Here is a 15,292-nt window from a genome sequence, read left to right on the forward strand (position 1 = left end):
TGAACGGGAAGCACGTGGGGATCTAAGTATCACTCGAACAGGATCAAGGTAACATACGTGTCGTCCTGACTAACAACTCAGCACGCGTCTCGCTCTACATTTCGCGGAAGTTACACAATCAGAGATGCGACTAACGATTAAACATCGATTTAAAGCTAAACATTCATTTAATAAAGACAATCTGGAAAAAAGGCCTTAGCCTCTTTATAGAAATTTCCTTCATTTCATCGGAGCGCAACAGGTTTCGACTTTCTTGGTATTCATCAATTGCAGAATAAATGACGGCTACATTACTAACCGCCTCTCTATATATCCGATCAACTGTCATTGACAAATAACTCGAATGAGCGTGCACGACTTATGTGTCATCCAAGGGCTGTTGTTTTGGTCGTAAGTCCGAAGACTGGTTTGATGCAGATCTCCATGGCTACACTATTCTGTGCAAGCCTCTTCATCTCCCAGTAACTACTGGAACCTACATCCTTTTCAGTCTGCCGACTGCATTCATCTCTTGGTCTCCCTCTATGATTCTTACTGCCCTTCCCCCCCTCCCCTCTCGCACACACATGCTTTCCTCCACTACTAAACTGGCGGTACCTTGATGTCTCAGAATGTGTAATACCAACCGATCCCTCCCTTTATTCAAGTTGTGTCACAAATTTCAGCTCTCCCTAATCGTATTCAGTACCTACTCCTTAGTTACGTGATCTGCCCATCAAATCTTCAGCAATCTACCCATCAGATCTTCAACATTCTTCTGTAGCCCTACATTTAAGAAGCTTCTATTTTCTTCTTATCTAAACCGTTTATCGTCCATGTTTCATTTCTATATCTGTGCAGAATCCAGAAAAATACCTTCAGAAAAGACTTCCTAACACTTATATCTATATTCGATGTTAACAAATTCCTCTTCGTCAGAAATGCTTTTCCTGTCATTGCCAGTATACATTTTATATTTTCTCTATTTCGGTCATCATCAGTTATTTTGCTGCCCAAATAGCAAAACTTATCTAATCTTATCTAATACCTTAAGTGTCCCGTTTCCTTATCTAATTCCCTCAGCAACACCTGATTTAAGTCGACTACATTCCATTAGCCTTGTTTGCTTTTGTTGATGTCCATCTTATTTCCTCCTTTCAGTATGCTATCCATTCCGTTCAACTATTCTTCCAAGTCGTTTACTGTCTCTGACAGAATTAAAATGTCATCGGCAAACATCCAGGATTTTATTTCTTCTCCCTGAACTTTAATTCCCTCTCCAAATTTTTCTTTGGTTTCCTTCACTGTTTGCTCAGTGTACAGATTGAATAACGTCGGGAATAGGCTACGACCCCGTCTCACTCCCTTCTCCACCACCGCTTCCCTTTCATACCCTTCGACTCTTATAATTGCCATCTGGTTTCTGTACAAGTTGTAAAACGCCGTTCGCTCCCCGAATTTTACCCCTGTTACCTTCAGAATTTCAAAGAAAGTATTCCAGTCAAAAGTTTTCTTTATGTCTCAGACGCTATTAACGTAGATTTGTCTTGCTAAGATAAGACGTGAGGTCAGTATTGCTTCGCCTGTTCCTAAATTTCTCCCGCTTCCACGTCGATATCCCCCGAGGTCGGCTCCTACCAGTTTTTCCATTCTTCTGTACAGAATTCGTGTTAGTATTTTTGCAACCATGACTTATTAAGCTGATAGTACTGTTATATTCACACCTTTCAGCACCATATGGGCTAACGGTGTTTAATCTGTTGAACTGTTGTTTCACTCTTCCAATCGTTAATGTAGAATGGGTGGAATGATAGTTGGTAAGCCTCGGTGTGAGCTAGATTCGCTTTAATTTTACGTTCATGGTAAGCAATATATTGGTTGACGCCTTTCGGAACGTGTGCATGTAAAATTTTAAAAGTACTCCACACGTTGATGCATGGCGCCTCTACTGTACTGTCTACCACAGGACTTGAATGAAGCATCTTCATGATGCATTTGCTCTTGCTGAACGAAACTGTGACGAAACGTGCTGCTCTTCTTTGTATCTTCTACATTTCCTTTGTCATTCCTATCCGCTACGGTCCCAAATTGATGAGCAATATTCAAATATCGGTCGAACGAGGGTTTTGCACCTACTTTGCGTGCCGAATAGATTTCCTGAGATTTCTTCCGATGAATCTAGATCTGACCTCTGCCTTTCCTGCCGTTACTTTTATGTGCTTGTTCCACTTCAAATCGCATACTTCCAGACATTTAATGAAATGACGGGCTCCACTTATGCTTCTGAAATCGTGCAATCATGTAGTAAGGGCTTTTTCCGCCTATTTATCTGAAATTCATTTCTTTTGTTTGTGTTGAACGTCACCTAGCGTTTCCTGTAGCAGTCGTCAATCCTCCGCAGGTCTTCCTGCCTTTCGATACTCGTTCCTAACGTTGCTCTCTCTCTCTCTCTCTCTCTCTCTCTCTCTCTCTCTCTCTGTAACAGAATCATCCAAGAACAGCCTCTTAGTGGTTCCGACATTATACACAAGGTAATTGCAATGTACTCCAAAAAGTAATAGTCCTGTAACATTCCATTAAGGTACGCCTGAAGTCGCATTTATGCCTGAAGATTTCTCTACGTTCCGAATGACGTGCTGTGTTATATTCGCCAGGAACTCTTGTGTCCCATTACAAACTTGGTTTGATATTCCGTGTGATTTTATTTTGATTACTACGCGACTATGTGGAATTGTATGCAACGCCTTCCGTATATCAAGAAACACGGTATCAACGTGGGTGCCGGTATCTACTGCTGTCTCGGTCTCGTGGACGAACAGAGAGAACTGGGCGTCCCAAGAACGTTGACTTCGGAACTTACAGAAGAAGTTTTTGCAATACAGAGATCATAATACACGAGTATAAAGCATGTTCAAAAATTCTGCAACAGACCAACGACAGAGATATAGAACTATCTATAGTATTGTGTGCCTGTTCGACTACGCTTCTTGAAAACAGTAATGACTCGTGCTTTTTATTCCAATCGCTGGAATCGCTTCGTTCCTTCAGCGATCTACAGCAGACTGTTGCTAGAAGAGGTGCTAGTTCCTTCGAATAATAGATGCAGGATCCTATAGGTATCCGAATGGGTCCAGCCGCCTTTCCCCTGTTGAGTGCTTTAATTTAATTTTGTCTGCTGTGATGACATTTCACTATCTGTCATTTTGACATTGTACGACGATTAGAAAGAGAAACGACAGTACGATTTTCCTCAGTGAAAAAATATTGGAAAAAGAAACTTGGTGTGTCTATTTCGAAGCCATATGACTTTGTTCCAGTTAATGATTTAATTTGACCAAAAGTTGGAGGATTTCCCTCAGTTGAAATTCCTACTTTCTTTAAGTGTTTTCAACTTGGATATCATCTCCATATTTATGACAACGTAAGTAGTAACGATGGAAATCGTGGAAACGTGTTTTGGAGGCCGGTAAAGTTTGTAAATGTGTAGCGTGCTGCCTACAAAGCAGTTCTTGTGGGAAGTACCTTGCGAACACTAAACGGCGACTGCCATGCCAGAGGTATTAGCAAACTACGCGCTATGAGGAGCGCTGGTGTGATCTAGCAACTGAGTCGTTCTTGTAACTCCATTGGCAAAAGGAGAACTTTCCAATTACAGTCTACTGCTGCTTACAGTCACTGGGCAAAAGGACGTGTTACACTATGCTTGATCTGAGTTAACGGCAGAGGAAAAATCCTAGTAGTAGTAGTAGTAGTAGTAGTAGTAGTAGTAGAAGAAGAAGAAGAAGAAGAAGAAGGATTCACCCATGGCTCAGTTTTTCAATGATATTTTACACTTATGATATTACAATTTAAGAGCAAAAAAGATAATGTATTGCACATATACAAGGTTTAAGAGGAATAAGAGCACATATTTATATTGGTGATTGAGGACGATGTACTGAGCAACATTCCATCAGTATTTACGTCATTTGCAGACTATTAGTTGTAGGTGTTACAAGATGTATATTTTTAAGTTGGTTAGTAACTGGTATATATGGTAAGAAGAGGATATTAATGCTAATTTCCTCTTGGGCAGCAGGTCAGGTGATGAAGTGTGGACGTGTGGAAGCAAAACAGTTAGTCTACACTGACAGCTGAAGCCACTCAGTGGTGCAGCCACGGCCGTGCAGAAAACAAAATGTAATTTGACCTATTTGCGGGAAGACTGATCAATGCAGGGAGAAAAAACCAACCAATACTCTGATCTGTGAACATATTAAGGTACCACATATAAATATCTCTGCCCTTGAACCCGTTACACCCCGTATAAGACTAGATTGTCAAGGGGCTTGGTCTTATGGTACGAATCATCTTAGCATCTCCCTAAAGTAATTTAAGGAAACCTCGGAAAACTTTAAATCAGGATGTTCGGATGGAGACCGGAGTCTCCAACCTCCTGGACAAATGGCAGTCTGTTTACAACAGTGCAGACTGTTTGGCTTATCTCTAGTCTACAATATTGTTTTACAAAGAAGTTTTTCAATAGTGTTCGGAGCTAGTAAACACTGTCATACATTTCATAATACCTATTACCACACTTCTCCACACACACACACACACACACACACACACACACACACACACACACACAAACACACACTCTTTTTCACAATGTAACACAGTATGAGTTAACATCAGGACTATGCCGACAAAGTTTGGTTTCTCATTTGCATGCCTTAAAAATTGAGCTAGAGTCCCTTCACAGTGCATGAAGGCTCTGATGAGCCGTGAAAGAGGAGAAGATGTTAATGTCATTCATTGCAGAGCTTTGTAGTGAGGTTCTATGAAAGAGAATAAGATATTAATATCAATCACTGGAGAGATTTGGAGTAAGGTTTTGCAGCAAAGAAAAGGAAAAGAAGAAACATTGTAGCGCGAACGCATTGTGTGAAATGATAGAGATATTTTGTTGTTATTGTGATTTACTTATGCTAAATTGTCAGCCAATCCCCTGTTCTGTATTATCTAAGTCATTGTTGAAAGTATACCGTGCACTGTTTAACAGATACTTTCTAACTGGGACTTAAATAAGTTCGTTCGACTAATTTCTCTAATATTCTTGAGACATTTATTGTACGGGGTGATTATAATTAAACTTTTGCTGCTTGAGCCAGTAAAGACAGAAAACTGTTTACCGTATTGATTCGATACCCAATTTATAGGAATGATTTCCAGATTGTGCGGTGCAGAATTTGCGATGTTAGTAGTTGTTAGTGCCACGAATTGGTGTTAGGTGCGAAAACTGGTACGTCGTCGTAGGGTTGAAACAGAAGTATCAGTGAGCTTTAGAGCTACAGACAGTCAACACGGGTCTGGACAAGGTGAGCAGGGTTTTACTGGTAAAGCTGTTTTATCAAAACAACAGTAACAGTACTGCTAGTCTCCATGAGTAGCGACGCACTAAACGACTACGTATGTATCCTCTTCCTATACCGTACCGTGGTTGAAGAACATGATTCGGTAGTTCGAATAAACTGGCGATTTGAAAACTGCTCCTGGGAGAGGTCGACGGTCCACTGCGCAACAAAGTGTTGAAGAAGTTAGTGTTGCCGTGACTGAGAGTCCTGGACGCAATGTGCGATCTTCAAGCATTGCACGTGTAGTGTCACGACAGCTGAACATTGCATGGTCCACCGTTCGAAGAGAGCAGCGAACAATTGTGGATTGGTTTTATTATAACCACCCTGTACAGTTTAATCCCTGGGTATAAAATACACTCCTGGAAATTGAAATAAGAACACCGTGAATTCATTGTCCCAGGAAGGGGAAACTTTATTGACACATTCCTGGGGTCAGATACATCACATGATCACACTGACAGAACCACAGGACATAGACACAGGCAACAGAGCATGCACAATGTCGGCACTAGTACAGTGTATATCCACCTTTCGCAGCAATGCAGGCTGCTATTCTCCCACGGAGACGATCGTAGAGATGCTGGATGTAGTCCTGTGGAACGGCTTGCCATGCCATTTCCACCTGGCGCCTCAGTTCGACCAGCGTTCGTGCTGGACGTGCAGACCGCGTGAGACGACGCTTCATCCAGTCCCAAACATGCTCAATGGGGGACAGATCCGGAGATCTTGCTGGCCAGGGTAGTTGACTTACACCTTCTAGAGCACGTTGGGTGGCACGGGATACATGCGGACGTGCATTGTCCTGTTGGAACAGCAAGTTCCCTTGCCGGTCTAGGAATGGTAGAACGATGGGTTCGATGACGGTTTGGATGTACCGTGCACTATTCAGTGTCCCCTCGACGATCACCAGAGGTGTACGGCCAGTGCAGGAGATCGCTCCCCACACCATGATGCCGGGTGTTGGCCCTGTGTGCCTCGGTCATATGCAGTCCTGATTGTGGCGCTCACCTGCACGGCGCCAAACACGCATACGACCATCATTGGCACCAAGGCAGAAGCGACTCTCATCGCTGAAGACGACACGTCTCCATTCGTCCCTCCATTCACGCCTGTCGCGACACCACTGGAGGCGGGCTGCACGATGTTGGGGCGTGAGCGGAAGACGGCCTAACGGTGTGCGGGACTGTAGCCCAGCTTCATGGAGACGGTTGCGAATGGTCCTCGCCGATACCCCAGGAGCAACAGTGTCCCTAATTTGCTGGGAAGTGGCGGTGCGGTCCCCTACGGCACTGCGTAGGATCCTACGGTCTTGGCGTGCATCCGTGCGTCGCTGCAGTCCGGTCCCAGGTCGACGGGCACGTGCACCTTCCGCCGACCACTGGCGACAACATCGATGTACTGTGGAGACCTCAAGCCCCACGTGTTGAGCAATTCGGCGGTACGTCCACCCGGCCTCCCGCATGCCCACTATACGCCCTCACTCAAAGTCCGTCAACTGCACATACGGTTCACGTCCACGCTGTCGCGGCATGCTACCAGTGTTAAAGACTGCGATGGAGCTCCGTATGCCACGGCAAACTGGCTGACACTGACGGCGGCGGTGCACAAATGCTGCGCAGCTAGCGCCATTCGACGGCCAACACCGCGGTTCCTGGTGTGTCCGCTGTGCCGTGCGTGTGATCATTGCTTGTACAGCCCTCTCGCAGTGTCCAGAGCAAGTATGGTGGGTCTGACACACCAGTGTCAATGTGTTCTTTTTTCCATTTCCAGGAGTGTACTATTTTAAGTTTCACCTTCTAATTGTAAGTTCAGTCTACATATTGCTTCATGTTTATGGACAGAACGATTTATGCAGTAGTTATCAAGGTTATTTTTTTACATGAACAGTAGATTGGAATGTATACACATGACGTAGTTAAAATCCCCAACTTTTCATCAAATCTTTAGAATAGGTGTAGTTACTAATTCTTGTTGTTGTTGCTCTTACTTCTCCTTTCCGTAATTTGTGGACCGTTTTTGTATTTAATGGAACTGCTGAAGAGAAAAGAATGCTATAGCTAAGAATTGAGTTAGATATGAATAGTATGTGACTAAAAACACTGTCCGCTACACACTGATGACAGTTCTGTAAGGGGCACGACAATGTGTGCCTTCCGTTTGCCAAATGGTGGAATGCGCAGCCGATCTGCACGGGGAGCTGGACGTCGTTGACGAGCTGGGGCCCCCTCTGCTCGAGAGCTGCTCCAACAGCTTGAGCACGACTGTCGGGCAAGGGCCGCCGTTGCCGGAGAACGCTTCACGAGGAGGAGAGACCCTCCAAGGGCAGTCGGGAGGTTCGTCCCAGAAACACAGCAGTGGGCGCTGTTAATTAATATCCAAAAGCCTCGCCACTAATTAGTATCGCGCATCAAAAGGCCAACTACACACCGGCAAACCCTGTGAATTAATGTTTTACGGGTCCAATACAAAGAACGAGCGAGACCGCTCACATTTCTGAACGCCCTATTAACCGGTCATGTTAGTTTGTCCTCGAACTGTATTGTTATGCTGCCATACGCTTCATGTTTACATCAATTCACAGGGGGTCTTGATCTTACGGACTGCGCCTTTTACATTTTTTTCATACTTATAAGATTTGAAGCTCAGCGCCTGGGCGTTAGTTTCCTAAAAGAGTACGACACAGATAAAAAATAAAGAAAAAGGAGAACTAAAAATATATTGGAAAAGTGATATTAAATATTACAAGATTTCTTTTTTTTGCTGTGTTAACTAAATCACCTTTTGAGCATATCAGTGGAGTCACTGAAAACCAAACAAATAAAAATGAAAAGGGTGTATATATAGGAGTCTTGAAACCGTAAGTAGCTGCCTCGATTCTTAGTATGTGCAGTTTATTTCTAGCTTTGAAAATTTCTATATTTATTCTCAAAATGAATAGTTAACTAACAAATATTGACTGTTAAAGTAGAATAAAAGTATAATGTTTTTATTTTTAATGGCATGAAAATGAGAACAATCACAATACATTAAAATATGATACAGAAATGCGAAACGCCAAAAACAAAGTAAAAATCCCTTTTCTGTTTCTAAAGCTTGAACAGTTTTATTGATATATGAAATTTTTCAGTAACATCTTAGCACATCTGCGGCAAATTATTATTTATTTTTATGTGATTAGTAATTAAAATAAAATATGTTATTTTTATTAGAAAATTATGATTCAATATTTGTTAATTAAAATAAATAATGTAAATAAAAGTAAAAAACTGGCACGTACTGGGAATCGAGCAGGTGATTTTGCACTTTCAGACCCGGATGCTACACACCCAACAACTCTGCTAATAGCCCGGAAATGTTCTATGTTTAATAGCGCTCGGAAACCTTATTAAATTGAAAGGCGGCTTTTTCCAATATTTTTTTTTTTTTTTGAGAATGCACTGTACTGCTTTAGGAAATTTATGTTCCAGCATTGAACTTCAAATGCTATACGTATTTAGGAAATCAAACGGCGGCAGGTTTGCAAGATCGAATTCTTAGTGGTACTGGGTGAAGACCTGCTCCACTATCCTCGAAGGAGATTTCTGTTTGTTGGAATATGTCATGCTTTGTGACTAGCTTTGGGGCTGAAGTTCTATTTTTAAGCATTCATTCTTTTAACCAATGTCAAGCTGTGAAATGACAACATTATTGCTCACAATTAAACTACAATTTCATAAAAATATCAATATATGATCAGTTTGTCAGCATGCCTCATAACGAAGATGAAAAATTGAGTGTGAGATTCCTCTCCGAAACTAGTCGCTATGGATGAAATATAAATAAATAAAACAGACGCAATAAAATTTAGCGGCCAAACTGCAAAACAAACCAACGACAGCTAATGAGCAATTTACTACAGACGTGTTCTAGTACTCCACAGGTAGATGATGTGTTTGAAATCGGATACAAAAACAACGAAGCTAGTACCGTAAATTTTTCAATTTAAAAATTCAGCATGTACCAAATTTTTTTGGGGACAAATATATAGATACGGCAAAAGATTCCAAACTGAGTACTTCGAGATAACAGATGGTCGGAAATGAGAACTTAGTTTTTTTGGGTATAAAGAGTTTACACCTTAGGGGACGTCTGTTAATTGCTTAAGCTCAAAATGGGAAGGAGAGGTCCAGCAAAATCTCATGAAATCTCATTTAAAGAGAGCGGAGGGGAGGGGGGGCAACGAAAACCTCAGGTCAACTTTTTAATTCTGAGAATATACATTATTATAATGGATAACATTTTGTTTTATATAATTAATCCCGAGCATACACGATAGTGAAATGCCCACCAATCTTTATGGTCTCTCTGAACTGACCTGAATGCTTTACATCTGTGCATGTGTGGCATTCCCCGATGTGAAACAAATACGGCACACGTGTTAGATTTCATTTGGGGAGTTCTCTTCCGCACTGATCGAAATCACTGCATCAGTCAGCGAGTCACTCGTTCTGCAACGCATATAATGCCAATGGAATTGGATTCAACACGAATTGGTATCGAAACTTGTACAGTGCGTGTATCAAGCGGCATGCCTACAGGTCGAAACACATGTTTGAGCAAGAAGTTAATAGTTTCTGGAGAGAAACCTAGCTGACCTTCACCCAATAAATTCTCTTAGTAATCATTTGGATCATGAGGCTGAGGAACTACGTAATCATATGGTTCAACAATGAAGTCTGTCCTTCGCAAGTAAATAAAGGTTCAATGACATTCAATGGAAACTACGTTGAGTTCCACGCACAAGAATTCTTTTAGTGATCATATACATCATCAGAATGAAGAGCTACGTAATCATATGGTTCAATAATTTTGTCTTTCATGGGCAAAGTAAAAAAAAAGGCTCAATGACATTTAATGTATAAACTACGAATAACAGCTCAATTTCTCAGTGATCCATCAAAACGGTTATTACCATTCTCGTGAAGCCTCTTTGTCCGTCCGTCTCTGTGTGTCTGTCTGTCGTTCTGAACTCTACTCAGGGTTGATATGCTTAAAATGAAGTACATTTAAACGTGTGTTAAAACACTACATAAATAAAACATGGTTTATTAAAATAATTCTCCTCGAATTGTTGTGAGGAAACATGTTGTTCTTGAAAATCTAGGTTATAGTATTCCAGCTTTACATGTTTGACAACAGACGCATTTGCAGGCAAGGGATGGCCCAGTGGCTCCCGCATGTGCAGAAGGTGTGCGGTAGTGCTACATAGAGGGTAACCTAGCTGCGCTCGCCTGTGAGCGAGCTAACAGGCGCATCAAACGCCCGTGTCCCATGGAGTGAAACTGGAACTGCCTAATCTACATCTACATATACATAGATCTACTCTGCAAGCCATCGTGCGGTGCATGGCGGAGGGTACCCTCCACCACTACTAGTCATTTCTTGTTCTGTTCCACTCGCAAAGAGAGCGAGGGTAAAACGACTCCGTATATGCCTCCGTAAGGGCCATAATTCCTCTTACTTTATCTTCGTGGTCCTTACGCGAAATGTATGTTTGTGGCACTAGAGTTGTTTTGCAGTCAGCTTCAAATTCCTGTTCTCTAAATTTTCTCAATAGAGTTTCTCGAACAGAATTTCGTCTTCCCTCCAGGGTCTCCCATTTGAGGACCCGAAGCATCTCCGTAACACTTGCGTGTTGTTCGAATCTATCGATAACACGTGAAGCAACCCGCCTCTGAATTGCTTCAACGTCTTTCTTTAATCCGATCTGGTATGGATCCCAAACACTCGAGCAGTACTCAAGGATAGGTCGCACCATCGTCCTACATGCGGCCTCCTTTACAGGTGAACCATTCTTTCCTAAAATTCTTGCGATAAACCAAAGTGGACCATTCACCTTTCCTACCTCAGTTCTCACATGATCGTTCCATATTATGTCGCTTTGAAACGTTACTCCAGGTATTTAAATGACCTGACTGTGTCAAGCAGGACACTAATAATATTGTAACCGAACATTACATATTTGTTCTTTCAACTCATCCCCATTAACTTACATTTTTCCACATTTAGAGCTAGCTGCCATTCATCACAGCAACTAGAAATTTTGTTTAAGTCGTCTTGCATGCTGCTACAATCAGTCAACTTTGACATCTTACCGTACGCCACAGCATTAGCAGCAAACAACCGCTGGCTGCTGATAACCCTGTTCGCCAAATCATTTATGTAGACTCTATAAAGAACAACAGCTTTCCTATCATACTTCCCTGGGGCGCTCTTAACGATATCTTTGCCTCTGATGAACATTCGCCAAAACACTGTGGTTTCACTGTTTCAAGAAATCAGTTTCTCGTAAGTTGCCGCGCGGGATTAGCCGAGAGCGTTAAGGCTCTGCAGTCATGGACTGCGCGGCTGATCCCGGCGGAGGTTCGAGTCCTCCCTCGGGTATGGGTGTGTGTGTTTGTCCTTAGGATAATTTAGGTTAAGTAGTGTGTAAGCTTAGGGACTGATGACCTTAGCAATTACGTCCCATAAGATTTCACACGCATTGAACATTTTGCTCGTAAGTTTCTATCCGCGATGATGAATTTCTTCCTCTCAGGATGTCGTAAGTTGTGAAATTCTTATCTGCACTTTCGTTCCGCTTTCTGTTCACTACATCCTGCTGCACAATAAACTCTACAGTGGAACTTTTCACAGATTGTTGTATAACTTATTCCAAGGTGGTGTCACACACGTTAACCAGCAGGCAGTCGTTACGAGGTAAACATAACAAAAAGAAGTGCTTCACGCATATTGTCTATTATAGATCGCATATCATGTGAAATATACATTTACAGCCATTGGATCCTTATCTCAAATGTTACTTTATTTTGTACTACAGTCGAGTCGCCGTAAGAAAAACCTTTACAAGTGCAGTGGGCCGGGCAAAGCAGCTTCGCGCACCTGCTGCAACCAATCGCATTATGCGATTTTGTAAGTCTCTATAGCGACACCTCAGCGGGTCCTCAGTGTTGCCGGAGCGCTATAGACTGCTATTGATTTTGCCTGCAGTCTTTGGTACTTCGCAGTTGAAAGCTGGCATCGGCGTTTCCAGCTGTCAGGGACCATTTTACACCGTCTCGGCTGTAGCAGCCACCACCGCTTCACACGGGTAGCACTAAGTATCTTATGTAAGGACGACTTGTTCATAATACGTAGTGAGGAGCGAGATGATGATTGAGGCTCTCTATCAGACTTATGTTGCGCCTCGCTTTCAGACTGAATTTCCAATACTTGATAGAGTCGAGGTATAGCAAGTCTCGCCCCACGATCTTCACTGGATTCTTGATACTGCGCAGTCCTTAGACTGTTCTATTTGTATTGAGAAAGTCTAGACCATTTTCTAGGCATTTTTATTTGTAAAGAAAACGAAACCAAAATGTAATAAGTAGGCACCAAAAATAGGAAGTTAAAAGAAATAAATTTGTTTTTCGTAGGTGAGAAACCAAATACAAATAACAACTATCGAAAAAAGAAAGCAATTTGTTTCTGTTTTTACTACACAAAGCGATATCAGTAAATCTACATACGCTAGCCAAGGAAATTCAATATTAGTATGTAATCTTAACGATAAGATTGCGGTGCTTAATTCTGTTACTGACGTAATTTTCCGAAAATACTTCCGTCACTCAGGTAAGGAAACTTACAAAGATGTCTTTCGGTTCTTTGGTGTACTACGCCGTGCAGGCAAGTAAACTTACAAAGCTCTGTTTCAGTTCTTTGGTGTACTACGCCGTGATGATCGTATCACTGAGGTAAACATCCAAACTACAAAGCTGAGCAGACTCCTGAAACTTTAAACTAAGATATCTTTTTTTTGATGATCCTGTGTTGATGAAATAAATCGTATATGTTGTGCTAAGCTATCTGTGAAAACCCCATGAAAAATTTGTACTTGTTTTCGAGATAACTTCCTCAGAAAGACAGACAAATAAACAGACAGATACATAGACAAAGTTTTTAAAAGTAACCGTATGATATTCTGTTACACTCCCTGTTTATCCTGCAATCAGTTTTTGGCAAATGTTGTCAGTGTACGGAAACGACGGTTTTACAGTTACATTATTAGTACAGATTCATCAAATATACTTGGCGTCAAAATTAAATATGACAGGAAGAGAACTCCTCCCACCGAAAGTATTTTCTGTCACTGAGGTGCCTTGCTTGAATGCAGCAAGCATACAAAGTCTCATCATGGGGTCAAACTGGTGTAGGTAAACTGCATAGCAGAAATTATGGCAAGATAGATTGGGAACAGTTTACAATTATTTATTAAAATATGTAACACATTACTTATCTTGAGTGTGAAGAAGATACACAGCAATGTAGATATTCACTTACACTGTTCAATCTACGAACACTTCTGTGAATAACGACTAATTTAACTAGTAGAATGTCCAGGTGGCCGCCTCTTAGCAGCGACTGTAGGCAAGTCAGACGCTGTCTTGAGCCACAGTGCAGATAATGGCGACACACGGTGGATACTGAGTGAGTGGATCCATGCGTCTGCTTACATCCACATTTGGCAAATTGATTTACATTTGGGAACTATTTGCGCATCATGAAGAGGAACAATAACGTGGTCAGTGTTGCGTGTGCACTCTGGACGCTGCCTTCTCGTTGGTGCCTCTTCTGTGTAAGGCTGTGTACTGTATCTCTGGAGGACACGGAATTACCTTACGTATTATCTACTCCATAAAATTCATAAAAGTGAGACCGAGTGATCCTGGTGAGTCCCTAAGAACTATGTCACAGTGAAAAAGGAATATTGCTGAGGGTGGCATTATTTTCTCCTGAGGCTGGCATTATTTTCTCCTGACACGTTAAATGGTCGTTCAGACAATAACTATGTCACTTTACCAACAACATAACAAAATAGATGACGAACCTCATGATTACGGTTATGGGGCGTTTCGGTCGACTGACCATCATCAGGTTATTGAAAGCATTTATAGTACAATTTTAGGCGAATATGCACGGATCAGTCACATTAATGTGACTAGTCCCAATGTAGGACGTCAACGTCCAATAACCAATCACGGGCGGCACGTGGTAGCACCAGCAGTGGAGGGTACATAATCTGTGTCAGGGGAGTGCGGAAAAAATTGCAGTTGTCGTCGTAATGCGGAAACGGAGCGGTTTGACGGAGGTCCAGAAGGACATGATAGTTGACTTTCGGTCCAAGCGCGGTTGCATTTCCGAAGGGGTTATATTTGTGTACCGTTCACGTAATGCAGTGATTAAAATGTACCGTGCATGAGCAAATGCCGCTATCCACAGCCAACGCCAAAGCAGTTGTGGTGCACCAGGGTTTAACGAGTGCTACGGAGACGTGTATGGGAGAACAGAGGTGCAGCTGTTGACAAACTGACCACCCGGATGAACGAAGGGGCTACCAACAGTGTTTTCTCAACGATTGTACAGCGAACGAAGTCTGGAATTTGCACGCCAATACCGCAATTGAACACCCACAGCGTCGAGACAGGTAGCCTTTTCGGATGCATCACGTTTTATGTTCCATCGCGCGGATTGAAATGTCTGCAATGAACCCCTCCCCCTTCCAACAGGGAGGAAGCGTTATGGCATGACGAATTTTTTCGTGGCATTCCATGGGTGATCTCGTAATTATGGAAGTCACAATGGATCTACCCAAGAATGCATATGCTCTTGGGGACCATGTACACCTCTACATGCAGTTTGTTATTCCTCGGTTTGATGGTATACACCAGCAGGACAATGCAACGCGTCAGAAAACTGACAGTGTACATGTGTGTTTCGAAGAGCACCAGGATTAGTTTACCATACGGCCTGGTCATCAAACTACCGGATTTGAACTCAATCGAGACTCTACGGGACCACCACGTTCGGGCTGTTCGCGCCATTGATACTCAACCAGA

At 42.3% G+C, this 15,292-nt stretch overlaps 1 protein-coding gene across 2 annotated transcripts in view; it reads right to left on the minus strand.

The window, feature by feature from the left end:
• Positions 1-15,292, minus strand: part of LOC126281503 (synaptotagmin-10-like) — an 865,953-nt gene that overhangs the window by 329,184 nt on the left and 521,477 nt on the right. The window lies entirely within an intron of this gene.

Source organism: Schistocerca gregaria, chromosome 7 (assembly GCF_023897955.1).
Source record: "Schistocerca gregaria isolate iqSchGreg1 chromosome 7, iqSchGreg1.2, whole genome shotgun sequence".
Taxonomy (NCBI): Eukaryota; Metazoa; Arthropoda; class Insecta; order Orthoptera; family Acrididae; genus Schistocerca; species Schistocerca gregaria.